Source organism: Rhinolophus hipposideros (assembly GCF_964194185.1).
Source record: "Rhinolophus hipposideros genome assembly, chromosome: 6".
In the NCBI taxonomy this organism is placed as follows: Eukaryota; Metazoa; Chordata; class Mammalia; order Chiroptera; family Rhinolophidae; genus Rhinolophus; species Rhinolophus hipposideros.
In genome coordinates this window covers 52343860-52360043 of record NC_138052.1, presented here as the reverse complement: position 1 = coordinate 52360043, position 16184 = coordinate 52343860, and positions in this window count along the sequence as shown.

Genomic DNA, 16184 nt, shown 5'->3' with positions numbered 1-16184 from the left:
CTATCTGGCTGGGATCTGCTGGCCCACTGAGCCGTATCAGTTAGTTGTCTGGGCTTCCGATCAAGCAGGAAAGCCTCCTTCTCCCAGAGACCTAATCCCTGATGCTGACAAAACGAAATGAAATAAAAAGCTGTATGAAAACTTGCAAAAACCTTGATAATAGAATTACGGTAGATATTAGAGTACAGCAAGATATTATAGAAACCCAGTTTCGTTTCGATCGATGCTATCCAACAACATGGTTTTCAAGTTTGCAGGTGGTTCATTTCACTCTCTTGACCATATCATTACTTGTCTGCAAACTCTCTTCAGGTAGAAAGACTGAAATCACTGCACTTTTTACAACCTGTTGAAAATTTTTATAAAAATGTTTTCTCCCAAGGGGAATTCTAAAGTTTATTCGTTAAAGTCATATTTGGATATTATCAGTGATCTGTCAAATCCCCACCTCAGGATCTTCTCCAATAAGCCTCCCTTTTTAATTTGGGAGAGAAATTTCCATTTAACAATGTATCTTCCTTTATTCCCTTTTTCACTTATATCTTATTAATTACTCTGAAACACCCCCCCTTTTTTGCATATTGGTGTATTTCAAATACACAACAGTACTGAGCTTAGATACCATGCAGGTAAATGTATATTTGAAGTAAATAAAACTTTAAGTGCACCTGGGAGATTACTTTCAGAGGAGCATCTGCTCCACTCATGAGCATCTGCTGTATACAAGGTACTGCACGGGATTCAGCAAAGAAAGCTTTTCCTAAGGGTTCTCTCTCTCTCTCTCTCTCTCTCTCTCTCTCTCTCTCTCTCTCTCTCTCTCTCTCTCTCCTCCGTCCTTTCTTTCCCTCCTCTCCTTTCTCCCTTTTTTCCTTCCTTCCTTCCTTCCTTCCTTCCTTCCTTCCTTCCTTCCTTCCTTCCTTCCTTCCTTCCTCCCTTCCTTCCTTCCTTCCTAATAGAAAGAGCCAGCATCCGATTTGTCGGCTTTGAAAGTTGGTTATTTTCACAAACTAGAGTGTGTAAGAAATGAAACTTTTCTATATAATTAACTTAATTTCCATCTCAAGACTTCATTTTGCCTGGTAGAGCAAATGTGTTCTTTGTCCATTCAGGATGAATTCTGTCAAATCAGGATGATTCACAGTCAAGTCAAGGTTTCTCCTTTCTGCCTCTTTATCTGCATTCTTAGTATTTACATAGAGTCCAGGTAGCGGGAGGCCAGGGCACCAGCTGCTAGGAAATTATCTCTTCATGAAAGTAACTCTTGCGCTGTCCTTGGTCCTGTGTGGTTCCAGCCGCATCTACTACTGTGTCTTTCCTGTCCGGCTAGGTAGCCCTAACAGGTGGGCTGTCTCTTGTCTGCCTTTTATTGCTTGGTGAGGCTGCCTCAGCCTCTTTCCGTAGATGACCCAAACAGATATTTCTACATAGTGGCACCAGCCTTACACTGGAGTGCGGCAGAACTTTAGACTTAGCTGCTCGCCCAAGTCCACAGGGTATGAGGCACTGGTTTTCTCTGCCTTTGTCTTCCCAGATTAATCAGGGGACACTCTGTTGCTGCATCTCCTACCCCTGCAATCAGGCTAGGTGTGATGGGGCAGGGACTAGGCCACTTCTCAGGGACACTCACTGGTGTCTAACCATCTTGCTTGCTCCCTGACTCTCCTTCCCCTTGCCTGCCTCTCTTCTTTCTTCAGGGTTGGAAAAACTGGCCTTCCTATTGATCATGTACTCTCCAATTTTTTTCTGTTTTAAACCTGAGCTGTGGCTTTAAAACTTTTTACTTCTTTTATTCTCTGATTCCCTGAGGCAATGGCTACCACCTTGTCTAGTTGCAAGAAGAAAAGGTTGAAGGGCAAATGTTTCAGAAAGCATATCTGTTAGTATGTCAAAGTGTTACCTAGCTATATTGGGTTTTCTTAAGGCTCACAAAATCTGCTCACTATTTTAATACAGTAGTCCCCCCTTATCTGCAGTTTCTCACCCATGGTCAATCATGGTCCAAAATTATTAATTGGAAAATTCCAGAAATAAACAATACATAAATTTCAAATTGTGTGTGCATTCTGAGTAGCGTCATTAAATCTTGCCCGACCTGCTGTGTCCTGCCCTGGACGTGAATCATCCTTCAATGAACATATCCATGCAGAATATACTCCCTGCCTGTTAGTTACTTAGCAGCCATCTTGGTTATCATGTCAACTATGGAGTACCATAGTGCTTGTGTTCAAGGAGCACTTCTAGTAGCCTAACTCTATGTCACAGTGCTTACGTCATTTACCGCACTTCATCTCATCCCTTCGGAATTTTATCATCTCACATCATCACAAGGAGGGTGAGAACAATAAGATAGTTTGAAAGACAGACCACATTCACATCATTTTTATTACAGTATATTGTTGTAATTGTTTTATTTTATTATTAGTTATTGCTGATAATCTCTTACTGTGCCTAATTTATAAATTCAACTTTACTATAGGCAAGTATGTATAGAAAAAAACATAGTATATATACCACCCACCATATATATACCATAGTATTTGTACCATCCACCATTTCAGACATCCGCTGGGAATCTTCAAACATATTTCCCTTGGATAAGGGGGACTACTGACTCTCCAATTTAGTTCTCAACATTTTCTTTATGTGTTGCTCTGCTTTACAAGGTCTGAATATCTGAAGATCTGAGGTTCTACCTGGAGCTCTGTTTTATGACACTTCCCACGTTATGTTAGGGATGGATGATTACTGATTTCCTTTCTAAACAACTCAATAACCTGAGCTAATCCTACCACTTTCTTCCTCCTGAAGCCCTGGAATCATTTCTGGAGAACAGGATTGCTATAAATTATAGTGGAAAGAGTTAGCCATTGATGCAGTTTTCTCAGTTAGTATAAAATACTAGCCAGCATAGTTTTAATGACAGAACTTAGTCTTCCTTGGTTATGGTTACAGGGAAGAAAGATAATCTGGACACAGTTCACTCATGAATGAGATGAGATTGGATTGTAATACACAGAAAGGGGGTGGGCACACGTAGAGGTTGGGTACATGACAGAGAGACTGGGTGTGGGGCTTTATTTGTGCTGATTTTTAGAATGCTCGTAAATTTTGTGCAGGGTTTTTACTTGGGTCTGAACTTTCTTTGCTTGTCTTTATGGACACTAGCATTTACCTCATTAAGGATACAATGGCACGGAACACTGTGGAAGACAATACTCTCTACCAGGACCCTGTCCATTCACTTGGAATTTATTATTTCATACCTAGGTGGATGTTCAGACTTAGGTCATGCAGATAACAAAACAAAAACAAAAAAGTAAGACACAAATGGAGGTTTAAGTGCCCCATAATGTTCAGGTTTTCTTCAGACAGACTCTGAATCAAATGACAGGATTGTGTTAGGGTCAGAATGCAGTGGTTTGAGTTTTATCAAGAAGGGTCCACAATCTGACTCAGGGTTCAGCTACTGTCGAGAGCAGCCCTAACAGCGTGGCTGACAGAGTCATATGATTGTAACTGGGTGAGGATTTGGGTCTTAAGAAGCACTCTGTGTGGGGTTCTCCTCTTCCCTCCTCCCATAGCTCACATTTGGATTTCGTCACATGACAGACATTGGAGCCCTCATTTAATTCTATCTTTGGGCTGGTATCACCATCCCACTCAAACTTGAGACCATTGCTAGGTGGCATTATCTGCTTCTCCTCCTGGGCCATCAGCCTGGAGAGGGAAATCAGGTTGCCAGGGTAGTCACAAAATGTAGTTCTCTGCCCAGCTCCCCTTCAATTTTTAGGCTCCCAAGGGGTGTCTTGCGTGTTCTGCAAACCTGCCCATGAGGAGACCATGTTTCCCCCTCCTGACTGAGTTTGCTGATGATGCTCAAACCCAACAGCTGTGCCCAGGGGCAGCTGTCAGCCCCGAGAGCTCCCAGAGCTGCCGCCTTGTCCGATGTACCCGTTCCCTTGCTACATACCCGTGCCCTGGCCCTGGAGCGCCTGCTGGGATCCTTGAAAACTCAGGTGACCACCCCTTCTCCTCTCCGATACAGAGCATTATGCTTGCACTAGCATGGCTCACTGTCAGGATGTATCTTTTCCCAGGGGTTCTGTACCCTCCAGCAAATCTCTGACTGTTCCCCAATGTAATCAGATCCTTAATCAAGCTAGAACCTTTGGCTATCTGGACACTTGCAGTCCTGAAATCCTGTTGCCATATATATTTACTTTAATGGGTTTCCAGAAGCACTTTTCTGATCTGTGGTCTCCTTGGGTATGTTTCCCGAAGGAGTCTCTCCTGCTTATCCCTGAAGCCTAACCCCAAGCCTCTCCTTAGCCCTGGGTGACTTGCTGGACTCAAGAGTTGCCTTGTTACTCTAAGTTCACCAAGCTGCGGCGTAAGCCCTGATGAAGGTTTAGTTCTTATCTGCCTGCTGTAGTCTTCCTATGTGTTAATGGGATTAATTTCACTGGCTATTCTACAGGTAGGGTGTGTTTGGAGAGCTAATTCTTGGTTAGATTGCCTAGGTTTGAATCCTGTCTCTACCGATTGTCAGCTTTGAGGGCCACTCACTCATCCCCTCTAAGCCTCAAAATTATCACCTGTAAAAGGGTTAATGGAAAAATTACAACCTCATGGGCTATTTTAAATATTTACTGAGGTAACATATGAAAAGCACATTGCACAATACTGAGTATATTGTAGATATAATAAAAGTTAATTGTAAATAAGTGATTATGATACTGAATATGATTCAGGGCTGCTGTTCAGAAAATCTGATCTTTGTGTTCTGCTCACTGCTAATATTTTATTATTATTGCATTTTTAAATTATGAGGTGATTTATGAGGAAAAAACATGGCCTCTCTGCAGAGGAGTGAAAGCTTACAAATCTAGAGTAAAAAAAAAGAAAAGTTTAATTTTTTTGAACCTCTTCAATAACCATCTTTTATGTGGGTAATGTAATTACCAGTGGAAAAATGAATAAAACTCAAACTCAATAAATTACATTTCCATTGAATTTCTTTGCTTATTTTCTAAGGGGATAGGATTTTAAATTTTGGAACACTTTTTTGCCACTTTATTTCTTATGCGCTAAGACATGACATAGTATGCATTTTAATGTATTCATTCATGTCCAGTTTCAACAAAACTGGGTGGGAATTAGTACCCCATAATTCATACGCTAGGGTGTCTTATTACAATTATAAAATTTTATTATAAAATGTTTTTTTAATATTTATATTGTTAATTAAATGACAACGAAACCTCATAAATTCTGAACAGAGAATTATAGTCCATTAGTCCCTGCTCAGACTTCTTATTAGCCAATCAGAATATTTGATTTCTTCTCCTAACACATTCAGATGTTTGATGATAAAGCTTGCTGACGATGCTATTTCCTTTCTGTATTTCTGGAGTCTCTGAAAGAAGAAAGCTATCTAATCAGTTCACAATGATACTGAGATTATTACAAGGTGGTCATTTTCTTGGGGCATTTTAGAGTCCTTTCTGATAATTAAAAACAAACAAACAAACAAAAAACCCTCCTTTTGACTTTTAGTTTCTAAGGAGGCTACTATACCAGGGCAGGAAATATATAGTAACTATATTAATAGCAGTCATTTAAGGATTTCTGCCCGCTAAACACACATGCACACACTTATAGTTGCTAGAGCTATTGTGATTGGACATTAAGTGCTGATGCAGTGACCATCCAAGCAGTAACCAGAAGGTAGGGAGCGAAGAAACCTCAAGAGAATGACCGAGACCTGCACTGTCCCATAATGGAGCCACTGGCCACATGCAGCTATTAAACACTGGAAATGTGGGTGTTGTGACTGAGAAAATGAATTTTAAAATGTAAAGTTTTAAATTAAGATTTAAATTTAAATAGCTAGTGAATTTTTAAAAATTCAGTTTCTCAGTCACACTAGTTGCATTTCAATTGTCCGAGTCACCTGTAGCTAGCGGCGGTGAGACTGAGCATTGCAGATAGGAACATTTCCGTCATCACCGAGAGTTCTATTGGGTAACGCTACTCTTTGGAGTCAAGGGGGATGTTAGAAAGACGTACGAGCCTTTCTTCTTTTCCACCTTATCCTATGTCAAGGCATTCCCGACACTAGAGACATGGGGCATTCACAAAGTGAGGGGGGTTAATCATGTAGAGCTTAGAAATGAGTTTTGTGGTGGAAAGTACTGTAGCCAAAGCAGTGGGGAAGCTTCGGCTGTAAGAGGGCTGCAGCACCTCCCAGGGATCTGCACGTGCTGGTTGTCAGGGGTGTGAATTTAGTGCAATTGTAGCTGTGTGAAAGAAGAAAAACGTCGAAAACAACAGCCAGAAGTGCAAACCTTTTCACCTTTCTCTCTCTTACCACTTTTCGCCTAGGAAGAACCACCCTGGAACCCAAACCTCATCTTGTTTACGTTTCTTCTCTAACTTTAATGTTCATATCAATCACCTGCGTATCTTGTTAAATTGCAGATTCTTATTCAGTATGTTTGCAGGGCAATCTGCATTTTCTTACTGTAACTACCATGTTTCCCTAAAAATAAGACCGGGTCTTACGTTAATTTTTGCTCCAACAGACTCATTAGGGCATGTTTTCAGGGGATGTCTTATTTTTTCATGTACAACAATCTACATTTATTCAAATACAGTCATGTCATCTTCTTCTGGAACATCGTCATAACATACTAAATGCATCCGTCTGGCTGATGATCTTAACTGGGGCTTATTTTCGGGGTAGGTGTTATTTTTGGGGAAACATGATAGATAATGCAAATGGTCAAAGACCACATTTTAGGTTGCAAGGGTCCAGAATGTCTACAAGACGTTTGCATTTGAGACTTTCTGTATAACCACTGTCCTAATTACTGGTTTAGACACAGAAGGTTAAACTTCTCCAGAAATCAGTATGTCTTTAGTTTCAAACTCAGACTAGGGAAGTTTGTCTGGGAGTAGGTGGGTGGAAGAGAGTCTGTTGTTTTTGGAGAAATTAGCCTTATTACCTGAAATCCCAAGACTGGTGTAAATATGTTTCCATGTTTTCATACAGAAGTATGGGATATTTAAAAATTGAGGAGCACTGCCCTACAGAAAAAAAATCCATCAAATTGCTTACATAAATAAAAAGCAAGTTACATGTTTTATTGTTGTGACTATTTTTGTAACACTAAACCTTTGAACAGAAAGCAGTTTCTATCTGATACTATGATTTAGAGCTCATTGAAGAAGGAATCGATTGTAGGCAGAGGCCAGCTATTGATCAGAAAGGGAAGTGGGAAACTGGAACATTTCTCAAATAGAGAAAAATTCAAAATTAGAAGACAGAAGGCAGGGAAATTGCTGTTTGGAAAAATACAATCAGGAGTTTTCATAATATCTGGATGCACTGTGGGATGTTTCTCCTTCTGATAAAGATGGGGAAACTGGGCATAGCTAAGGAGCAAAGGATCCAGAAGACATGAGGTATCTATTCCTTGGTTAAGTCCCACAGGACAAGCAGCGTTGGCAGAGTATGTGCAGCTGCTTTGAAAGGACAGTTGAGCTGCCCTGAGTCTAAAGCACCATTGTAAGAATACACTGGGAAGATATAGACCTAAAACAAAAAGACGCTGCTCCTTTGTTCCTGCTTCTATCTTGAGGAGAACCAAGTCCAGGTGGAGTAGAAACCTAATGCTCCAGGCATCCACATAAGGTTCATGCTTTGCTTAGCTGCTTTTTAAATAGAGTTCAATGTTTATGGAACAATCAAAATGGAGGGGAAAAGAACGCCCTCTAGATTTCCCATTTATTCATGCTCAAGGGAAGCTGAGATGCTTATTTGTTTTATTTGTTGTTTGTAAGTCCAGAAACTTTTGTCCACCTGGTGGCAATGATCTGAAATTGCAGGATATGTCAGGTAAGAATATAGTTAGTGTCTGATGAGTGCTTGTCATAAAAACAAAAATGAACACAGAAGAAACAAAAGGTCTTTATATCAGAAAAATCACAGCAAACAACTCAGTGATAACATTGTAGTAAATCATACACCATTAGGATACTAGTCTGGCTTAACAGAGAGAGGACTCCCTGGTGATTAGGAGACCTATTGCCAAGCATAAAAGAAAATCAAGTCAAGATTGAAGAGAGTCGATATAACATATAATGGATGACACATACGGCCTTATATCTTCCCAGGCTAACTCCTTCTACCCTCCATATTCAGAGCCCCCTTGCTCAGATGCTACCATTTGGGTCCACGCAGTACTGAGCTAGCTATACCTTCTCAAGAGGAGAAAAGGGATCGTTCACAGTTTAAATTAAAAGCCACTTTTACCTTTGCCTGAAATCCTTATCCTCTTCTCCTTCCTCCTTCGTCCTTAGGGAATTCCCAGATTCTCTGTTTCTCATATTAGTGTGACCATTTTTCTTTTTCCCATTGCACTTATTTTTCCTGTACTATGAAATTTACTTGTTATATTTCTTTTTCATTGTCTGTTTCTTCCCTGCTAGAATAGAAACTCCTCGAGGGGAGAGCTTTTTGTTTGCTTTGTTCATTGATGGGTCTTGAACATGGAGAGCAGGTCTGGGCACAGAGCAGGTGCTTAGTAAACATCTGACTGAGGACTGAACAATAACGTGGCTTTGAGCTGGAGTGTCTCTGTTGTCTTATGAATATCTCCTTTATGCTTTCTCATTATATTGATATTTTTTTAGTTCGTTATAGGTGATGAATTATCTCTAACCTTTGCAGACATTTCCTCTTCCTTTTTCTTTTTCCCTGTCCTTTCTCAGTATCTACTTTTGCACTTTCAGATCTCAACTTAAGTTGTGTTACTTCTTCCAAAAGCTTTCTCTGCCTTCACAGATTAAAACAGTATCTCCTGGCCCATGCTCTTGCCACACAGTTATCCCAAGTCATAAATTTGTCACACATTTTTGGTAGCTGTCTGACTCCCTCACAACAGTAAGCTTTGAGCAGGAATCACAACTACCTTTATTATCATTATGTGCTCTACTGTACAGTCAACACTACTCCTAAGATGTAACAGGCCCTCAATACATATGTGTTGAATGAAGGAAGGAATAATTATTCATTTTGGGATTCTGTTTCATCAAAAGTATTATAGACTCTTTGAAGGCAAAGAGAATATTTTCATCTTTGTCTGTCTATCATCAGGCACAGTGCCTACACATAGTAGATGCTTGATGAATATATTGAATGAAAATAACATTTTAGTTTTAATATGTCAGATAGTTTAATTTTAATTATAGGCAAAATAGTGGTTGATTGTGAATTATTGAGCATCAAGATTCTTATGAAAATTATGTGCAAAATAAAAAAGATTTTCAAAATAGGGTCAATCTACTTCCATAAAACAGATTGGAAATATTTCCATTACTCCAGGCTATGAGCAGAAAAGTGCCAGACATTCCCCAGGCCCCTGGGCAAGTGTTCACACACCTCAAGGGCAACCCTACCCTTCTTCAAAGCACAGCCATCGAGTTAGAATAATGTAGCAGTTAGCAGATGAAAACCATGCTTTATTTAAAAAAAAAGGAAAAAGGACGTGAAAGGTAAAACAGGCTGGCCAGTTCTTTCTAATTGCTCAGTATTTCCCTATTGCATTTTAAAAATGTTGAGTTTCAAGGGGCAGTTTTTTAATTTGGTTTCATTTTCTGAGGCAGCATTGCAAATAAACGTCACTCCGAGGACCCAGAGTCCTGCCAACTCTTGATGATGCTAAGGAGCCATGTGCAAGTGTCCGAGTTCAAATTTAACTCAGGACCATTATAAAAAAGAAATCAGGCAGAGTTGAACTGCACCATGAGCAAAAGCTGTTCTGTTTGCCCAGCAGGGGATTACTGCAAACACAGCCAGTGGGAAGAAATGAGAATACCTGCCATCGAGATTTGAGAGAGAAATTTGATTGCAGACATTTAAATAGATGAGGTTAAGATTTTTCCCTGACCGTAAAACCCCAGAATTCTAAGATGAGGAATTTAAGGACAAGTGCTTTGAGGTGGACACTGAGACGAAGTGTGAACTCTCTTTTATCCTCCCAAATCTGTGCATCTTGGACACAAGCCAGGAAGCTTCCCCAAACTCTGGAATAACTGTACATTTGGGGCAGAGAGTGTGCTGAGTCCCTGCTGTGTGGCTTGGGAACCCTGTTTGCTGCATAGACCACCTCTTCCAGAGGGAACTCATCTGGAAAGCTATGGAATCTTGGCTCTGGCCCCATTCGTTTATTGGTTGGAGGGAGAAGGTGATGGAAAACGTGCCTTGGAAAAACACAGATGGCAGCCTTGTGCTTAACCCTTGATGGCCTAAGGGAGTGGATCTCACCGTGTGGTCCCACAACTAGCAGCATCAGCACCACCTAGGAACTTGTGAGAAAAGCACATTCTCCTGGGGGGGTTGACCGCAGACTGACTGCATCAGAAACTCCAGAGGTAGAGCCCAACAGTCTATGTTTTAAGAAACCCTCCAGGTGGTTTTGGGCACATCAAAATTTGAGAACTCCTTGCCTGAAATGCTCAGAGAACACAAGGAAGATTGTTTACTAAAAAGAATAAAATTATGATGATTCAGAATCAATCTGTTATTCATGTTCATAAACTAAGGGAAAGACCAGGTAATCATAAATATTTTAAGAAGGTATGGCAATCTTAGTATCGGTTAATCTCAATATCAGTTGATATTATGGAAGGTCAATGTAATAGTTAGCTGTTGCCATGAAAGTGTTGCATAACAAGCAAGCACAACATCTTATGGGCATGCACCAACAAGACATTTTTTTCTCCTACATCTGCAGGGTTCAATTTATCTCGCCTGGGTTCCCTTTTGTTTCTGAGAGCTGCTTGATCTAGTTTGTATTTGTTTGGGGTGATTTGGCTTTGCTCCACATGTTTCTCACCCTTCTGAGACCTACAGATAGCACAGGCATGTGCTTGTCATGGCAATGGCAGGAGCAGGAAGTGACAAGCAGAAACATGCAAGGCTTCTTGAGGTCTAGTATGGGCACACCTGTCAGTTCCATCTCATTCTATTGGCCAAAGCAAGTCATGTGTCCAAGACCAGATTCAAGGTATGAGGAAATCCATCCGCCCCTTTAGTGAAAGGAACTGCAAAGCCACAAGACAAAGGGCATGGATACAGTAGGGGTAAAGGATTGAGGCCATTCATGTCACAATCAACAGTGAAAAAACTTCTCTTTCAGTTTATAAGCAGCACTTGTACTGTAAATCCCAAATGTCAATTTGACTTTAAAAAAATGTTTCTTTTTGACCCTTCCTCCTCCCCCCAAATATTGATTTTACTGATTTCAGTTGGAGTAACTACATGCTTAGAAGGTGTTCTGTGGGTAAAATGCTATCAAACAACATTGCATGCTACAGAGAAAGCATTCATGAATGGAAGAGTCAGTGAATCCCGCTAACTTAATTGCTGTCTTATTTTAAGGAATTGCACAGCCTCTCCAGTCTTCAGCAACCTCCACCGTGATCAGTCAGCGGCCACCAACATTGAGGTAAGCCCTTCCATCAGCAAGATTGCGACTTGCTGAAGGCTCAGATTATGGTATTATTTTCTTTTATTGGAAATAGACTCTTTTTAGATTAAGTTACGTGCATTTTTTAGACATAATGCTATTACACAGTTAAGGCTACAGTATAGTGTGATGCACTGGGAAACCAAAAAATTTGTGTGACTCGCTTTATTGCAGTGGTCTGGAATGGAACCTGCAACGTCTCCGAGGTATACCTTAAACCACTTTGTTTCACAATAATATATCAAATCCAGTCCTTAAAGACAAAGTGAGGAATATGACTTTCTCTACCTTGAACTTTTTATTCTTAAGTAAACTTCTGGCATTCTATATCTGCAAGGGGTAACCTGATCAAATAGAATTTTTAAGCTGGATCCCACCACAGCTTTTTGGGTTGGCTTGATGATTGTGTTAATGCTGCATTCCTAATTAGCTGCTGACATGCGGGCATAGGGGCAAGGGCAGCTTGCCCACAATTGCCAGGTGTGATCATGCATTGATCAGAGATTCAAATCAAGGAGAAATCAGTATCTGGACAAACACCCAGAGTCAGGGAGATTCCCTGCCTTTTTTCCATTGGTCTCTTTGAAATGTATATCAATAGAAGAAATACGCGTAGCAGGTCTGACTGTGTTTAACTTCTGAAGATGAGCATTTCCCTATGTTGGTGGCCAAATGTACAATTTTCTTTTTTTTCCCCACATATAATGGGAATGAAATAATTTGTTTTTTCTCATTGCCCTGAGTCTTAGAGTTGTTTATGATCTGGAGGAAACCTCAGATAGTTTTTAAAAATGCTCTCATTTTCCTGGGGAAGAGATAAGACCTAAAGCAGTGATACAACTTGTTCAATGTCACCCAGTTGGTTAAGGGACGCTAACCACAGAAGCTCAGTTTTCTCATTACACTACTTTTTTTTTTTTTTTGGAAAGGGAGCATTCATGAGTTGATGGAACAAGTACAAAATAGAGAGCAGAGGATTATGATCTGTGGACATTAATGGAATTCAATTTTCCTATTTGTGAATTGGTGATAAATGTGCTTGTTAGAATGTTTGAGTCTTTCTCAAGTTCTTTTCTGTTAAAAATTAGCACTTGTTGTTAAATGATTTGGAAAAAAGCACCACTGGTCAATCATTTGAAATTAATTCATGTGGTCAACATGGATTCTAGTCCTGGGATGGAATACACTAGGAATAGAGCAAGAGATGGAGGTCAATGTCTTTTTCAACACCTGAAGTTATTTGTTTGAGTAGAAGTTTATGTAAAAAAGTCCTTTGGGGTACAATATAATCAGGGTGGGGGAGTCAGGACTGCTCCAACACCCACCACTGAGGACTCTCAGGGTATCCTATCCCTCTCGTCCCCTTGAAATAGGTACTGCCAGAAGCCTATGCCTAAAATTTGCGTGGAATTCATCTCTTCTTCCCTTTCTTTTATATGGGGCTGAAGCCCAGGATAAAAAGATAACGGATTGCATACCCTGGCACATGAATGCTTCCCCACTGCGTGCTGCTTTTGTGGGGAGGAAGTAGCAGCCACCAACCGCTGTTTTATTAATAATGAGGCATTCACATAAATTCCATGCAAAATTGATTTTTGACTGTTATATAAGAATCAAATACCAGGCTTTAAAAAGTAATTGAGAAATCTATTTGTAATTTACTTTGCCTTTAAGAACCTGCTGTCCTGACATAAACAATTTTACAGTATTTTCCTCCCTGTTAAATAGCTATTTTGACACATCTGTTTGGCCTCCCTTGGATGACATGTAGTCAGGACGTATAATGAACACAGGTTTGAAACAACGTGTGGTCACAATTTTTTTCAGTTTCGTCTTCAGGGGTATCTTTTACAAGTTGTGATACCATTTTCATCACAGTACAGGTGAAGGATGTTAACGGCTAATTATCTAACACTGAGTGTTGACGGATGAATCATAGATATGCTTTGTGACAATAGGAGAGCTATAGTTCTTAGCTATGATGAAATAGCTAAGAACTACAAAAACAAAAACAAAAAACAAACAAAACAAAACAAAACAAAACCCCAACACAAAAAACCCAAACCCTCAAAACTGACAAACCAAAACAATCTGAAAGACAAGTTTCTCACTTGTCTTTCAACGCCTTAATCGGCTATGGTCCCATGGAAAAGTCTCCTGTAACAAAGGTTTTCTCCACTAACCTATTTAATACTTAGTAGTTTTGCATATATTAAAGTCAGCCAAAAGTATTTAAGGTGTAATTGATTTCTAATTTTTCTTGAGATGGAGATTAGAGGGACAAAAAAAAGAGATGATATGAAAAAGTCAATCTTTTACATATTTTGTGTAACTTCCATGTGTGTTTCCTTGGTATTATTTTGCAGAAGGGAACTTTTTTCTATTCTTATGCTAGGACTTGTTTTTTTTTCTTTTTAAGGGAGTCTGAAACCCTAGTAATTAAAAAAAATTATTTCACCCAGTTTTGTTGAGGTATACTTTATGTAGGATAAAATTCTAAGTGTACAGATTAATAAATTTTGGTAATTGTATACAGTTGTATAACCATTTCCACCATCAAGATAGGACATTTCCATCACGCTAAGAAGTTCCCTTGTGGCCCTTTGCAGTCATGACATCCATTCTGCCAACTCCTGGCCCCAAGGCAGCTGCTGATTTACTTTCTGTTACTGTAGTTTTGCCTTTTCTAGAATTTCATATAAATGGAATCCTAGCATTAGTCCTTTGTATGTAACTTTTTTCTTTTTTGCTTAGCATAATGTTTTTGAGATTCACCCATATTATTGACTGTATTAGTATTTTGTTTCTTTTAGTGCTGAGTAGTATCACATGGTATGGATATACCACAGTTTGTTTATCCATTCACTAACTGACACTTGGGCTGTTTCTGGTTGTCGACTCTTATGAATAATGTTGCTATAAATATTCATGTACAAGTTTTTGTGTGGACCTATGTGTGTATTTCCTTTGGGTAAATATCTAGGAGTAAGACTGTTGGGTCACACAGCTTATATGTGTTTTAACCTTACATAAAACTGTACCATTTTATACTTTCACACAGACAATGTATGAGAGTTCCGGTTGCCCTACCTCTTTACCAATACTTGTTATTGTCAGTGTGTGGTAAATAGCTCATGTGGTTTAATGGCATTCTCTGCATAATTTGTGATGTTATCTTTTCCTGTACTCATTGACTTTTGTATACCTTGCTTTGTAAAGTGCTGTTCAAATCTTTTACCCATTTTTATTGGGTTTCCTTTGTATCGATTGACTTTTAAGAATTCCTTATATATTCTGGATCCAAGCCTTTTGTCAGATATATGTACACACATATATATATACACACATATATATATCACGATATTTTGCTTGCTTTTTTCTTTTCCCCCCAGTTTTATTGAGCTTTAATTGACATACAGCACTGTGTAAAGTATACAGCATAATGACTTAGCCTTTTTCTCTTTTTAACTTTTTTAAGAACAAAAACTTTTAATAAAAAAAAATCAATTTAACAAATATTTCCTTTTATGATTTGTGCTTTTCTTAACTGGGTATCACAAACATTTGCTTCCATATTTTCTTCCAGAAATTCAATACTGTTAGTTTTTATGTTTAAATTTGTAATCTATCTTAAGTTAATTTTTGTATGTGTAGTAAGGTAAGGGTAAAGGTTAAGTGTTCCCTCTACGGGATCCAGTTGTTCCAGCACCATTTTGCTGATTTTTCTATTTAGTTATCTTGGCATCTTTGTCAAAATCAATTGTCCATATAAGTTTGGTTCTATTTCTGGATTCTATTCGGTTTCATTAATCTATAAGTTTATCCTTACTCCAATACCACACTATTTTGATTATGGCAGCTTTCTAATAGGTCTTAGAATCAGGCCAACCTTAGAATCCTCCTACATTATTACTCTTTTTCAAAATTGTTTTGCCTGGTCTAGATCCTTTGCATTTCTGGACAAATTTTAACTCTGTCAATTTCTCAAAAGAAGACTACTGGAATTTTAATTAGGATTATATTGAATTTATAAATCAATTTGGGGAGAATTCATTCTAAAAATATTAAATACATTTTAAACTATTACTAAAATTGTAATAACATACACACTAAAATGTGATGTGACCATTTTTAACACACTGGAGAAAATTAACATATCAATTTTTATAACCAGGTTAACAAGTTGTTTTGCAGACAGAATGAAGTTTTTTTCTGTCATATCTTGTTTAATCAAGGTATGACTTGAAATCACAAGCCACTATTAAAAGACTGTAAAACCGCTATTAAAAGACATTTGCATCTATTGAGTCATGATTTTCTTAATTCTATGCAATCTAAATAAAATACAGAATGAAGTCAGAGGCAAAAACTATAATGCCTGTTGCAACTGTGTTTATCAAAGCAGTTTCATTATTTCACTAATTGACTTTTGAATAAGAATATTATCAGTATATTTAGAAATTTGAAGGTTCACAAATTTATACTAATAAAAGCTTCTTCATAATGCTTTATATATTTCTCCTGCAGGCAAGATTTCAATTGAAATTCTAAAAGTTAGGATAGAGATACTGCATTTTAGTAGAAAGAAAATAGATTTGGAAAAACAGGGACCTGAGTTTAAATGACAGCTCTATCCCTAAGTAGCTTGGG